This window comes from Cyprinodon tularosa, unplaced genomic scaffold, assembly GCF_016077235.1.
Source record: "Cyprinodon tularosa strain WSP-4 unplaced genomic scaffold, ASM1607723v1 ctg536, whole genome shotgun sequence".
In the NCBI taxonomy this organism is placed as follows: domain Eukaryota; kingdom Metazoa; phylum Chordata; class Actinopteri; order Cyprinodontiformes; family Cyprinodontidae; genus Cyprinodon; species Cyprinodon tularosa.
Window position 1 is genome coordinate 223,963 of NW_024039270.1, and position 13,319 is coordinate 237,281.

Genomic DNA, 13,319 nt, shown 5'->3' on the forward strand with positions numbered 1-13,319 from the left:
ACCAATTCAAGGGGTCATTTATCCCAGTGATCAAGACTAAAATTATCCAGTTTCTGAAAGGTCAAACACTCTTAAGAACTTTTAATCATGAATAATCAAGTATAGTGGTTGAAAAATTGGAAAAATGGTTAAATGGAAATCTGCACTCTCCTTTTCATGTGTAATCTATGAAAACAGTCTTTGCCAATGATCATCTTAATACATCACATCTGGATTTCATTTTAGCACCTTTTTTCTGAGTTCTTAGGTAATGAATGTTTTATTGTTAAAAAAAATTAATAAATGACCATCTATCTAAACTCCTATATGTGTAATCGCAAAAAAACAGAGGTGCACATTAAAACAAACTTTTAGAGTTTGAAAAAATTAAAACAGAATGGTATTCCCTAGCTAGTGCATCCTAACACCACATACAGATGCAGGAACATGCAATGGGATCACAGAGCTACGCAGGTTTATGTAAGTTTATGTAAGTAAATAAAAGCAATTATATATTAATCTCGCAATCTCATTTTGGCTTTGAGTTTCATTATACCATTACTTCAGACGGCATTGATGTGTAAATAGCCTTAAGACAGAATGGCGACCTGTTTTTTTTTTTTTTTGCCAAAAGACTGCTGGAGAAAACGCACTGCCTGTTCTCCCGCTTATCCTGATGAATAAGCAGGAGAGAATGATGGATGGATGGATGGATGGATGGATGGATGGATGGATGGATGGATGGATGGATGGATGGATGGATGGATGGATGGATGGATGGATGGATGGATGGATTTATCAATATTTGCATATTTTATTGGCAAGGGCTTCAGGAAAATCCAATCTTTCTTGAGGTATTTATTTGTAAAATATGGAAGCTGTGCTTCAAAAGCTCGGATTGGTAAATCTGGCTTCATGCCACAAATCTCACCCTTATGAGAAAGAGCAAAAGAAGCTGTGAAAATTCAGTAGACACAAGTGTTGACAAAAGGTTTGTTGTTAATTCTTTCTAGAGCCAGACCCAGGGAGAAGAGATGCCTCAAAAACGTCCCTTATCTTTTTACGTCGATGAGCCAAAAATAGTTAACATTTTGTTCAACCTCACAGTGGAAATACGGCAGTAGATATTCTTGGACAAATACTGCTGCATCTGCATTTACATAAACCCAGAGTAGCTTCTGCCAAGGCAGAATGATAAGACTCTTTTACACTTTTCCTACACTCGATTGAAGCCACTGAGGACTAAAGAAGTAGTGTGTTTTGAGAGAGTTGGGCAACTAAAAACAATGGATAGTGCTTTAATAATGAAGTAAAGCTAAAAAACATGTACTTCACAATTTTTAGTCAGAGCTTCAAAAGCCTCCGCACATTTCTAAACCACTTACAAGATCAGAGGTGTTTTACTTTGCTTAGTAGTCCTGAGTCCTCTTTTCAGATTTAAGCAAAATGTGTTTTTCATCAGGAAATCAAGATCAAAGTCTGTAGGAAAAGTGGTGAGAATAGAATCATTGTTTCTGGAGCAGAGTTCCCACGGTCAGTGATTGGAATGCCATGACATCTTCTTTTTCTGGTTGGCTGTGCTTTCTGCAGCCCAAAATCCACATAGCCATATACTGGGATATTTAAGAGCACTCCATGCTTCTTTCTGCCTGCAAGCATTATGGAGATCCAGCCCACACTTCCAGAGGTAGGAGTATTCTGCTAAAATCACACCTATCACCATCAAACATGTGCAGTCTGAGCTCAACAAAAAAATCTACGGGCTGCTCTTGCAGGGAATAACACCTAAGAACACTTGCTTGCAGGTGCTGTACAGATAGGGGAAAAATTTCTAATTGAAAATATCATTGTCTAAGAATTTGCTGTAACCTAGACTGATTAACCACAAAAACAAAAAATATAGACACAAAACAAATATAAATCACTGACTGAAATAATTAACTTGTAAATTATCTTCTAATTTGTCAAAATACACCTGGTCTAGTGTTTTTGTTTCTTAATGATGACAACAGTTGACAGCAGTTAACAGTTCCAACAACAGTTGCAGAAGAGCTCCTGTAAGTTTTCAGAGAATAATGGATTTACATACACTCACCGGCCACTTTATTAGGTACACCTGTCCAACTGCTTGTTAACACTTAATTTCTAAGCAGCCAATCACATGGCGGCAACTCAGTGCATTTAGGCATGTAGACATGGTCAAGACAATCTCCTGCAGTTCAAACCGAGCATCAATATGTGGAAGAAAGGTGATTTGAGTGACTTTGAACGTGGCATGATTGTTGGTGCCAGAAGGGCTGGTCTGAGTATTTCAGAAACTGCTGATCTACTGGGATTTTCACGCACAACCATCTCTAGGGTTTACAGAGAATGGTCCGAAAAAGAAAAAACATCCAGTGAGCGGCAGTTCTGTGGGCGGAAATGCCTTGTTAATGCCAGAGGTCAGAGGAGAATGGCCAGACTGGTTCGAGCTGATAGAAGGGCAACAGTGACTCAAATAACCACCTGTTACAACAAAGGTGGGCAGAAGAGCATCTCTGAACGCACAGTACGTCCAACTTTGAGGCAGATGGGCTACAGCAGCAGAAGACCACACCGGGTGCCACTCCTTTCAGCTAAGAACAGGAAAATGAGGCTACAATTTGCACAAGCTCATCGAAATTGGACAATAGAAGATTGGAAAAACATTGCCTGGTCTGATGAGTCTCGATTTCTGCTGCAACATTCGGATGGTAGGGTCAGAATTTGGCGTCTACAACATGAAAGCATGGATCCATCCTGCCTTGTATCAACGGTTCAGGCTGGTGGTGGTGGTGTCATGGTGTGGGGAATATTTTTTTGGCACTCTTTAGGCCCCTTGGTACCCATTGAGCATCGTTGCAACGCCACAGCCTACCTGAGTATTGTTGCTGACCATGTCCATCCCTTTATGACCACAATGTACCCAACTTCTGATGGCTACTTTCAGCAGGATAATGCGCCATGTCATAAAGCTGGAATCATCTCAGACTGGTTTCTTGAACATGACAATGAGTTCACTGTACTCAAATGGCCTCCACAGTCACCAGATCTCAATCCAATAGAGCATCTTTGGGATGTGGTGGAACGGGAGATTCGCATCATGGATGTGCAGCCGACAAATCTGCGGAAACTGTGTGATGCCATCATGTCAATATGGACCAAACTCCCTGAGGAATGCTTCCAGCACCTTGTTGAATCTATGCCACGAAGAATTGAGGCAGTTCTGAAGGCAAAAGGGGGTCCAACCCGTTACTAGCATGGGGTACCTAATAAAGTGGCCGGTGAGTGTATATTGTCCAACACAGGCCCACATCCCCCTCGAATCTTCTGCAAATGGTACATGAATGAAGTCCATAGGCTGTTTCTCATGCAAAATTTTATCTACGAATGAGATGGGCTTATTTTTATAGCTGCATACCTGGGAAACAACTCCAAGGAATCAAAAGTATATGTGTTTGTTGACACTGGTGTAGTTTTGAAATTGCACACCAGACTTCTGAATAGATTTTCAAGCCCCCACAGGCTGCAGACTTTAGAACATGAAAGATGATATAAACCTGCGAATCATATGAGAAAAAGCGAGAACGGAAAACAGGCATTGTGAGCTTCTGGTTGGAATAGAGAGGGGGGCTGGTCTCTGCTCAAGTCTTGGCTGTGTGTGCTTTCATTAGGCTCCCTGGTGGCCGCCTGCTCTGCCAAATGAGCTCCCATGTGAGCCGACTCCCCTTCCAACCTGACATCCAAAAATTGTGTCTGGCTGCATGAGAGGAATACATGCATGTTCTGCAATGCATCTTCTCCACACAGTCACAGAGTCACCAACCTGAAATAAATCCACAGCCTCCTGCTCTTTGTTGTGCTGTAAGTCAAGACACTTTCCTTTGTCTTCACTTACTAAAGAGATGAAGCCATGGGATTGAAAATGAGTTATTTCCTCCCTTTTGAATGTAAGCCTCTCTAATACTCCAGTACTGCTGTGAAAAATGTCTCCAGGATAATGGAGGGTGAAGCATTATTAGCTGCAAAAACTGCCGCAGAGTTCATATCCAATGTTCTCCTGGAAGCTAGCAGTCGATATTTACTTGTTAGTGTGTTGCTGCATTCTGTAATTATGTTTTTGCCCTTTCTGGATTACACAGTCATGAAAAAAGAAATGAGAAGAGGAAAATTGAATTCTTTGCCTATGTAATTGTTTAATGATAAATGGGCCCATAAATTGGACTGAAGAGACAGAAAGTTTTGAATTTCTCCTCAGAGGAACTAAAGGCAACATTTCCTTCTGATAGAGGAAGTCATTATTTATTTTGCTTTTGATATGGCATCATCATACGTTAATATACATTTCTTATTGGATATGTTATCACTGCAGGTATATTTTTTCAATGTGTTGCCATTGGCTGAGCCCCACACTTGAGAGGAAAGTGTGCGAGGGAGGTTTCATTCCCATATTATCAAACCCGAGAGTGATTTAAACTTTGCCAAGGTTAAGCCCTCAAGAATAAGTTTCACATTTGTACTTATAAATGCTTAAAAGTCACCTAAGCTTTTATCTTCTGGGATTTTTAAAGCAAAGTACAGAATATATAAGCAGTCCTGCTTACTATGCAGCTTTTTCATGCTGAGAGGCATATCACACTCTAAAAACCTGCATGATAATGTGATTACAGGGAAGGATAGAGACAGCAAATGTGGAACAAAGGTAATTAAAAATGGTCTTAAAATCTATGACTATATCTCATCCAAGCCGTTTAAATTATACATCCTTTAGACCACTTCTTCTTATCCTGTACTGCGACCCATACTGGCGACCTACAATTTAATGCCCCTTAAAGTATTACATTTTTGAACCAAGACTCCTGTTTATGGGATTTAAACCTGGAGAGACTCACATAGAAAAAAAGCTGCGATTAGAAAATATTCAATTTATTTATACAGGTTGGACAATCATATCCTACAAAACATTTCTATCTTAGGGTAGAGGTGGGTGAAAATTTCCTTGTGTGTGGGAAAGAGAAGCTGGGCCAGGAGCAAAATGAAGGGGATCTTGAAAGATGATTGGCTTCGGAGAAAGTGCGGCCCCCCCAAATTGATTGGCAGGACCTAAATGAGGGACAACGCAGATGGTTCAGGTGACGCTAATAAGAGTCTATCAGATTTAATTTATGCTTAAGCTTCAATTCCTTTAGGACTCCACAAAGAGGTAGGAGATGTCATTGCAGTCCAGAGAACAGTGTGAGACCATGTTTCCAAACCATATTTCTCTTTAATTGGTTAAATTGAAGCAACAAACATTTATAGTTCAAAAACACATTTAGGTTGAGCTGTAATAATAAGACTCACGCCATCATAGAATCAACGGATGCTTTATTTATGCTTTTAAAATAGGATTTTTATCCCCTGATAGTTGTTTTCAGGTAAAGAGACTTACAAACTTGTAGAGTCAGATTGTGCTAGGGGTAATCATATTTAGGTTAAATATTAGTGAACTGAACCAAACTCAGATTAGTTAACATCTTATAAAATATTGAAAGAAATAAGCCTTGTCTTGCTCGTATTAGAAGCTGAATGCTTTGCAAACAGTTTTATTTTCTGTTAGTTGATTACACACACAACTATTAACTGAAAATAATAAAATAGAATATAATCTTCAACACACCTACAGTACTGTATGTATCAGAGAAGCAGAAAAGCCAAATAGTCTCTTTGCAAAGTATTAGGGTAGCTGGGATAGAGTGGCTTTGATCCAAGAGGAAACACTTCCTAAAGAAAAAAATACTAACACAAACTGGAAACAACTGCATATAATATCTCCTGCCCTAATGTGGGCTTTTTTTAAGCGTAAAGTTATGCCATAACAACAACCTATATGATGTGTGTTTTTGTGTGTTAAAACCTAGAGAAACATTATAGCAAGTGAACATGGCCCGTAGAATTTCCAAAGAGCAGACTCTAGTGATAAAAGCTTTTCTTTGTTGTGGTTCAATTTTTTAAAGTTACGTAGCAGAAAGTGCAGCTACTTGCTATCGTTCCATATGTAGAATAGGATTAAAACACAAATAGGTTTAAAACATTGCCATACTCGACTGGCTCTAGGGTGACCTGATTTGAAACATTTTGAACAATCAGGATGTTTGTGCGTTATTTTGAAATAACACCTTTAAAAAACCTCTCTGAGAATCACTTGTCAGTAGCCTCTCCTTAATAAGCAGCTCCACCATTGTTTTTGTTATTGTGTTTTCTTTTGCTTTAATACATATTATCATGCATTAAAATCCTTTCTGGCTCAAGAGCGTCGTTTGCAGCTTGGACATGACATGGGGCGCTGGCACAGCTACTAAATAATGACTACACCTCTGCTTTCTTGGCAATTGGGAAAGGCACCTTTGACTTTTTTCAAATTTATCTTCTATTTGACCCTTTCAGGTATTGCTTTGATTTGTGGGGCAAAAGTGGACAATCTGAGACTGTTCCGCATAAAACAGGACATCCTGCTACCCTTGTTGGCACACAAGGGATACAAGGGTTGCAACAAATATATTCAGTCCTATAAATACAGTAGAATGTTCCACCTCTTTATTAAACAAAAGTTGTCTGTTTTACACCAAATACTGCATAACCCAGTAAGTATGTTTTTATCTTTCTATTTAAAAAAAATAAAAAATGTAATTAATATACTGTATAATGTATATTTATTTCACTATTGTAACAATTTACCTTTTGGTATTGTACTGTGGTCATGTCCTTCTTTAACAAGCATAGTAGTTAATGTCTGCTGCTGGATTCATAGCGGTATATTTGACTCCTGAATATATCAGGTTACATATTTTTATGTATGTAATGTTCTGCTACTCACAAGTACATGACATTTCCAACCTTTATTTTCTCCTCAGGTCCTGTTCAGTATTCTAGCATGGAGACTGGTGTTTTTATTCAGGCGGACAGCTGCGGCCTTGAGCTCAGGTATGAAGAGCAAGCTAGAGATATTCTGTTATACTCAGGCAGAGAGACTGTGTGTTTCGAGAGAGTTGGGCAGTTGAATTATATCTACCGTTAATTTGGAGATGTAGAAATAATGATTGTTCCCTTCTATGACATAAATCCACTCTTCTTAAATAATTATGAAATTATTTTATTCTTCTAGTTGGCATACATTATTGTAATTCCTTTACTGTTTTTTTTTCCTTATTTTTAGGTATTTAAAGTAGTGATCTGTTGGGTTTTAGAGAATTATCAGAGGTTTAAATTGTATTCGCTTTATCCTTAATCCTACTGTATTTTCACGACCATAAGGCGCACCGTACTAAAAGGCGCACTCTCAGTTATGTGTCCCATTTCTGTATTTAACACACACATAAGGCGCACCGGACTATAGGGCGCGTTTTTTATACACAGGTACATGTCCTCTACTACCTTTAAATACCTCTACTGCGTATTTAAAAATACAGCGGGGGCAAAACTGAGTATGACTGTGCTTTATTCATGTATTTATTACAAAGTATTAATCAAACCTGGGTGCTGGCCGTGAGACAGACACATCGCGGATGACACAGCGCTGTGATCACTCCTAAATTAACTTAAAATCCTGAAACCTGCCGACGGAATATGTTCGCTTTTATTACCGGTATCCTGGTGCCTGCAGCTAAAATTATTTAGATGAAAAACACCTGCCAGCAGCCGCGGTGAAGGCTGCCCAGCCTAGAGGCTGCTGGTGAATGGATTTCTGCTGTCGGTGCACCGCTGGTATGTGGGGGTCTGAGCGCCTCCGACAGAAATAGATAATCTGGATGAACTGACTGCAATTATGAAGTTTTCAGGTGTATTTTCTCACTTAAAAACATATTAAAACTACTTTATTCCCACTGATCACAGCAAATATAGCTGCAAGATTTAGATTATTTAGATGAAAAAACACCTGCCAGCCACCGCGCTGAAGAGGAGGAGACCCGCCCAGAGGCTGCTGTTGAATTAAGTTTTCAGGTAGAAAAATAGAGCGGGAGCAAAACTGAGTATGTTTGTGCTTTATTCAAGTATTTATTACAAAGTATTAATCAAACCCATCAAAGTCATCATCCTCTGTTTCTGAATTAAACAGCTGCGCTAAATCAGACATGCCAGTTTCCCCTTCTGCGCTGTCAGAGTCACTTTCCGTGCCGGGCGGCTCCTCAGAAATAATGCCGGCTTTTGCGAAAGCTTGAACAACAGAGCCAGCAGACACGTTAGTCCATCTACAATCCATCCGCAAACGGTGGCGTAACTTGCCCGGCGCTGCCTTCCACTTATCCTGAAACTGTGGTCTCAGTCTGTCATCCATCGCTCCCACGCCGCTCGCAGCCTTACTTTGAACGGCCGCCTCACACCGATGTCGAGCGGTTGAAGTTCCTTTGTCAGACCCCCGAGATAACGGCGAGCACAGCGTTTATTTTTTTTCACCATGTTTTTCATATCAGCTGTGAGATGGGCACGCATGGAGTCACATATTAAAAGCGATGGTGATGCGTGGAAAAAAACCACCTGGTCTCCTCACATAGCCTACACCTGCCTCAGCCACGCTTTCATCATCTCCTCAATCCATCCAGCCCTTTCCATTTGCCTTAATATGTCATCAGAGCGATGTGTCTGTCTCGCTGTCAGCTCCCAGATCAGCTTCTCTGATTCGTTGATGCGGCGCTTCCAGCAGCAAAACTTCAATTTTTTCCATCTCGAGCAGCAGCAGCGCGTTGGCGGTGCGCTCCCGACTCGCTCAAAACGCGCTGCGGGACCTTTTGCTGCGTCTATACGCTCGTCAACCATTGACTTTGCATGTAAACTCGCTGCTTCTGCTGCACCTGCTGCGCTGCGGGACCTTTTGCTGCGTCTATACGCTCGTCAACCGTTGACTTTGCATGTAAACTCGCTGCTTCTGCTGCACCTGCTGCGTCAGGTTCACAGCGAGCACAGCATTAATTTGTTTCACCATGTTTTTCACATCAGCTGTGAGATGGGCACGCATGGAGTCAGATTAACAGCGATGGTGTGGTGATGAGTGGAAAAAAAAAAAACACCTGGTCTCCTTACATTCAGCCACTCTTTTATCATCTCCTCAATGAGGTGGTCTCAAAAGTCGCAGTTGCAACACACATAGGGCGCACGGCTCATTTTGAGGGGAAAAAAAGACGTTTATGTGCGCCTTATAGTCGTGAAAATACGGTAATTGTATTGTGAAAGGATATGTCATCTGCAGTTTGTGCCTTTGTCTTATATGAGCAATGTATTAGCCATGTTGGGAGTATCCAGACGATAAAGCTATCTCTAAATCATGATCATTTTAATATCACATCAGAAGATGATGGATATCATGATCAGCACAGGTTTATGTTTTCCATTAAAGCGGTAATGTTGGAGAGCTAGCAAGATTTGAAAGCGCCGCTCCCCCACCCCCCCTTCGTTTAAAGCTACATCTTTCCCCACAAATTCGAACACACATCTCACAGCAGAACATGGCAAAGCAGAGGGGAGCTGACTCAGCCATTTATTTCAATTGGACTTCAACCTAACTACCTAATGTCTTAAACGATATTATAATTGTGGCTTTCTAGGTAGCATGCTAGGTTTTTCAATACCAACCATATAATTTTTAGCATATTAATTTTAGCAATACATACCTCACAAGTTTTGCGAATCGGTGTTGTGAATAATTCTGGCGACAGCCAAACCTGATAAGCATGCACACGGAGAAAGAGGGACAGAGATGAATGCATCTAATTCGGACAGAATGGCAGGGGCATTCAGTTCTCACAGACATCAAATTTTTCTGTTACTTTTTCTGAATACTGCTACTGCTGCTGGTAAAAACATATTGTATTCACCTCCTGTTTTAACTGCTGAGATTTGTTCTGGTGCTGTTTAGGCTATCTCCATCTGAACTAAGTTCTTTTTTTTTCTGTGATACTGTATCTTTAAGTTACTCCAACTGTCCAGAAGCACATTAATAACACTGCCTCTACTGCTGCACTTTTCTACTAGGCACTTGTCGCGTACACACAGTTTTTATCTATGGTAGTAAGGGGTGGCTAGCCTAGGCTTGCGCAAACTTAGCATCATCCTGTTCTCTTTCATCCTGTTATCATTTATAGTTGGCAAAACTACTATCTTCATTTAATAATAATAATAATTAAACTTTATTGATCTCACATTGAAGAAATTTACTTCTACATTTAACCCATACCCTTGGGGAGCAGTGGGCTGCCATGGTGGGGGGCCCGGGGAGTAGTGAGGGGTTAAGGGTCTTGCTCAGAGTCCCAGAGTGGCAGTCTATGGGTATCACAGTTTGGTTTTAAGGTTTTTTTGAAGACCCAAAAGCAGAAGCTGAGAGGCAGGGGGGGAGATCTTTGAAGGTTTAATGTAGGATGACAGGCAGACAAACAGTAATCCAAAAAATCCAACTAAAAAATGTTAATCAAAACAGGAATCCAAAAAAAAACAACATAAAAATTAAACACAGACCAGAACCATTGAGACATCAGGGGGAAACATTAATGAGGAGCCAGGGAAGGATGAAGTAAGATGAGGAACCAGCAAAGAGGAACTGCAGAGGGAGTGTATTTATGGCTGACTAAACAAAGGCTGGACTAACGAGCTGATAAGAAGCAGGTGTGACTAGAGCTGAAGAGGAATCCAAGGGAAAAGAAAACACAAGGGGGCAACAGAGGACAGAAAAAGAAAAACCTAAGAAACTTAACTGAATCCAGACACACCACTAAAGCTAGAAAACAAAGAAAAAGCTGGATGAACTTGAAACTGAAAACTTAGAGAAAAACAACAGAACCAAGATCGTTACAGTGGGGCTTGAACTCAGAAACTCAGGATTCCAAGCTCTATACCCTAACCACTAGGTCACCACTCCCCAAAGAATAGATTTTAAGCCTTTAACGTGTATATTACTTCCAGTTCCAGCCACTTTATTTAGGGAAGTATTCCCTTTGATCTCCACCTCCATTTTAGACGTGATTAATCTATCCATGTTACAGTGATAAGTACCTCATAATTTTAAAGTTGCTGTAATTAAACCTTTACACAGGAAACCGTCTCTTGACCCAGATGACTTGGTCATTATAGACCTATATCCAATCTTCCTTTCTTATCTAAAACAAGTTTTCGACCACTTACACCATAATGAACTTTTTGAAGAGTTTCAGTCTAGTTTTAGAGATCATTATAGCACTGAAAGAGGTTTGGTGAAAGTGACTAATGATATTCTCATGGCCTCAGTTAATCAACTTTTGTCTTATTTGTCGTGTTAGATCTCAGTGCTGCTCTTGATACAGTTGATCATATATTATTTGACCTGAATATTTTGTAGGAACTAAGGGAGCAGCAATAGGCTGGTTTAAATCTTATTTATGTGATTTCAGTTTTTTTGTGTTAATGATAAATCTTTTTCATGCTCATTGGTTACCTGGAACACCTTTACCACAAGGATCAGCGCTAGGGCCAATACTCTTTTTTACAGTACATATATATGCTCTAAATTGGTAGGATTATTCAACAGCATGGGATTAATTTCCACTTTTATGCCAATGATACTCAGCTATATCTGTCTATAAATCCTGCTGCTGAATGCAGAAAAAACAGAAGTTATAGTCTTTGAACCAGAGTCTACAAAAAGACTTTCGTCTCTGGAATATTGCTGAAATTAGAAATGTCTAATCCCGATGTGATGCTAGAAAACTGGTTCCTGAACTAGTTAGCTCAAGGCTGGACTATTGCAATCATTTACCATCAGGAAGTCCACGAACTGTAGTTAAAAACCTTCAGCTGATCCAATATGCCGCAGCCAGATTTCTGATCAAATTAAAACAGTTACCCTATTTCTCCTCTCTTGGCTTCCCTTCTGTGGTTTCATATTAGATCCAGAATAAAATGTAAAATCCTCTTTCTCACGTATAGGGTCTTAAAAAAACCAAGCTTCAGCTTTGTCAAAGATCTGATTGATGCTTATTTTTCTGCAAGAGCACTTCTCTCTCAATCTGCACGTTTACTAGTGGTTCCGAGACTGAAAGATGTTGAATACATTTTAAGTAATGCTTAAAAACTCAGTTTTGTTTTGAGTTTTGTTCTTTAAAGTGGGTACCTTTTAAAATTGGTATAAAGTATAAAAGTATATAGTTGGCACATTATAAATAAAACCTACGGTTTTAGATTAGTAATGTCCATTTATGAGAAGCGTGCAAATATAGAAGCCAAGAGACCAAACCCAGAAATAGTGTCAACAAAACCCAAGCAAACTCAATATCGTTCTAAAGTATTAGAACAATAATGTACTTGAGCTGAATCAACTTCATTTGTCATGTGTAAGTTAGCAGGCTCTTAACTCTTTTGACTTGGCAACCTGCGGTGTTGGGATCTGGAGGTCTGTCCACTTTCTCCACCAGAGGGCGTACGAGATCTCCCGGAGCCGGAGCTGATTGCACCACCTGTCTCTCATCTGCTCTTATCAGGAGATCCGTATTTAAGGAGGCGGAGGGCTTCTCTCCAGTGCCAGAGTGTTTGCCAGTAACGGTTAGCAAGCCTGAGCCAACCAGCCTGTCTCAAACTCTGACTCCTTGAGAACTGAACCTGACCTGTTCTCTCCGCTCTGCTTCCTAGACAGAACCTGCCTGAAACCTGAAACCCAGAAGAGTTTCTCTGCTGGTGATCTGCCTGTCCGTTCTCAGAAGAACTCTGGAGAACAGTTCCTGTCAAAGATCTGCCTGCCCGCTCTCAGAAGATTACTGCAAGGAAACTCAAATCAGTGATCTGCCTGCACTCTATAAGCTCTGCTTCCTCCTTGCCCTCAGCCTGCCAACAGCCTCTGGACCCTCAAGGTTCCCTCCCTCAGCTGCTCTGCTCCACTCCAGAACAGGTACAGACCAGCACACTCTCTTTCCTGCAAAATACCTGGACCTCCACTAACTCCTCTGTCCTCCTCTGCAGTGAACCCACTCGTAACCAGTCCAGTCCCTTCCTGGATCTGTTAAATCTGTGTACCTTTTCAGAACCCACTCGTGACCAGACGAGTTCCCCACTGGACCTGATCATAAAACCTGTACATTCATCTTTTAATAAACCTTTGAACTTTTCTCCTGCCTCTGAGTGTTCTGCATGTGGGTTAGACACGTTAAACCAAACATGACATGCGGTACTCTGTCTGAAGGGTAGGAGGAGAAGGCGGGTAGGCGCTCTTTGTTTTGTCTGTTATTCCAGTTTAAACGCTGGGTGTCATTAATATTTTTAGCTTGTTTAATTTAACCATATTCTGTTTTTATTGTATATTTTCAAGCCAACAATAAATTTCATTTGCA

The 13,319-nt window shown here is 40.5% G+C and overlaps 1 long non-coding RNA gene across 1 annotated transcript; it reads left to right on the top strand.

The window, feature by feature from the left end:
- The first annotated feature begins 12,636 nt into the window (after positions 1 to 12,636).
- On the top strand, positions 12,637 to 13,097 carry LOC119796103. The gene is made up of 2 exons (XR_005282419.1): positions 12,637 to 12,880; positions 12,952 to 13,097. It is a non-coding gene; the product is annotated as an uncharacterized LOC119796103 (long non-coding RNA).
- The last annotated feature ends 222 nt before the right edge of the window (positions 13,098 to 13,319 follow it).